At 36.3% G+C, this 2,403-nt stretch overlaps 1 non-coding gene across 1 annotated transcript; it reads right to left on the bottom strand.

Moving 5' to 3' along the window:
- Positions 1 to 1,426: 1,426 nt before the first annotated feature.
- Positions 1,427 to 1,530, bottom strand: LOC121041114 (U6 spliceosomal RNA). Its single transcript, XR_005795565.1, has one exon. It is a non-coding gene; the product is annotated as a U6 spliceosomal RNA (small nuclear RNA).
- Positions 1,531 to 2,403: the final 873 nt, after the last annotated feature.

Genomic DNA, 2,403 nt, shown 5'->3' with positions numbered 1-2,403 from the left:
ATGAGTCTATCCATATATGACCATATAGTGAGTCCATCCTCCGAAAGGGAAAAAAATGCTAATCTTTCAACTTTAACTGTAGAGTCCAACACACCATTTATTCATCTATAGTATATTTGTATAGGTTAAATAACATTGCTCCTAGCAAAAAAAAAAAAAAAAAAAAAAAGGAATATTAGTGGTACAATATGTAAAATGTGTGCTTTGATATCTTCTAAAGCTGTATTGGTAGGAGAATTCTGCTTTTGCAGGCAATACTTCTATCTCAGTTACCAAGATAATTTCACTTCAGCATATGCAGCACCAATTAGTGCATTCCATGTGGTCATATAGCTTCGTAATACCCCTTTTCCCAAGCTCTTCCACCCCCATATCAAAAAGTCAAAGATGTTTCCAGATTCTTGTGCATCGCAGCTACACTGGGAGCGCCCAGCAAACAACTAGTCTAAATATTTTGATCCTATGATTTATCTTTTGTCATTGTTATACTTGTAGCATACTTTGGCCAATACTTCTGCCAGATTGTTAGTATTTTTTCTTTATTGGTTGGTTGGTTTCAATCAATGCGTTAAAAAAAAAACTTGTTAGTGATACTGCCTAACTCTCATATATGGTTATGAAAAGATTGCTCAAACATGTTAAAGGATCTAGTATACTGATGTCATCTGCTAAACATGATAAAGAAGTAGCATGGTATGCTTCCGTAACTTAAATAAATTCAATTATACATGTGCAGAGAGAGAGATCAGCTAATTGTATCCACTGTCCACAGGATGAGCTTACAGCCCCCAGTAAGCATGAAATGGAAGATACGAATCTGCAATTCCCCAGTTATCTCCTTCTCAGCTACCTGAGTGTAAGCATCTTGCTGCAGTAACTGTAATCCTCATTTTTTAAACATGCAGTAAACACTTTTATTCTGAGACATTAATGCCAACTGTCGCCTGTTGCTTAACCAAAAAAACAGCTCTACGGGGCGCCTGGGTGGCTCAGTCGGGTAAGCGGCAGACTTCAGCTCAGGTCATGATCTCGCGGTCCGTGAGTTCGAGCCCCGCGTCAGGCTCTGGGCTGATGGCTCAGAGCCTGGAGCCTGTTTCCGATGCTGTGTCTCCCTCTCTCTCTGCCCCTCCCCCGTTCATGCTCTGTCTCTCTCTGTCTCAAAAATAAATAAATGTTTAAAAAAAAAAAAAAAAAACAGCTCTATTCTAAGACCAGAGGGAAAACTGTATTGGATTTAATGGATATTTTACTGGAAGTTCATTTGCAAGGGCATTATTTATTTTATTTCATTTTTACCTTAAGTACTAACCTTAAAACTAATTCCCATGTGAGATGCTACTATGCTGTAAATTCATCATTAGCGGTCAGAACCATAATTTAGGTTTTTTTCTTTCTTCATCAGTAGTTTTTGTTTGTTTGTTTTGTCTTTTTTATGGAATGCTTCATGAATTTGTGTGTCATCCTTGCACAGAGGCTGTGCCAATCTCTGTATGCTTCCAATTTTAGTATATGTACTGGCGAAGCAATCACTTAATAGTCTTTTGATACAGATCAGGAGAAAATTATAGTGTGAGAAAAAGAACCTCATTATTATCACTAAAGTGCCAATATTTTGGTTGTCATTTTATAAACAAAGAAGTTGAAGGCATTTACTAAATCAAGACCAAGGTCCAGTGCAAATCTAGGATTCACTGGGACATGAATCAAGGACACCATGGATTTACATTTAGCGAAAGAGCTAAAAATGAGTGAGTGCTAATAGATGCTATAACTATAGAAATTGAGTTTTAAGTTAATAAAAGCAATGTTATCTGATTGGACAAAGAAAATGGGCATCCTGTTTTTTTCTTTTCTTTCTTTTTTTTTCTCTTTTGCATTTTGTTATTGTAGTTAATGATGACCAAATAATATACTGGAATGTAAATATAGAAGTGTAGTTTGCAGGGCGCCTGGGTGGCTCAGCTGGTTAAAGTCTCCTACTCTTGGTTTCCGCTCAGGTCATGACCTCAGGGTTTCCTGAGTTCCTGCCCACATCAGGCTCTGTGCTGGCAACACAGAGTTTGCTTGGGATTGTCTCTCTCCCTGTCTGCCCCTCCCGAACTCACACTGTCTGTCTCTCTCAAATAAATAAAAATAAATAAATAAACTTTAAAAGTGTAGTTTGCATGCCACAAATTGATAAAAACTTTTCACTGTACTTATTATCATGTATTGTTGAACAAAACTTACCATTTAAATATACTAATTAGTTAATGCACAGTGAAGAGGGACTAAATAAAAGATGTAATGACAACAGCCATAGTAGTAACATGATTGAATACTTTATATGTGATTGAATACTTTATATGTGTCATGATTGAATACTATATATGGTGATAAGTTCTTTTCTTAAATTATGTAATT

Source organism: Herpailurus yagouaroundi, unplaced genomic scaffold (genome assembly GCF_014898765.1).
Source record: "Herpailurus yagouaroundi ecotype Mexico unplaced genomic scaffold, PumYag 182, whole genome shotgun sequence".
NCBI classification, from domain to species: domain Eukaryota; kingdom Metazoa; phylum Chordata; class Mammalia; order Carnivora; family Felidae; genus Herpailurus; species Herpailurus yagouaroundi.
This window is presented reverse-complemented; position numbering and strand designations above follow the sequence as displayed.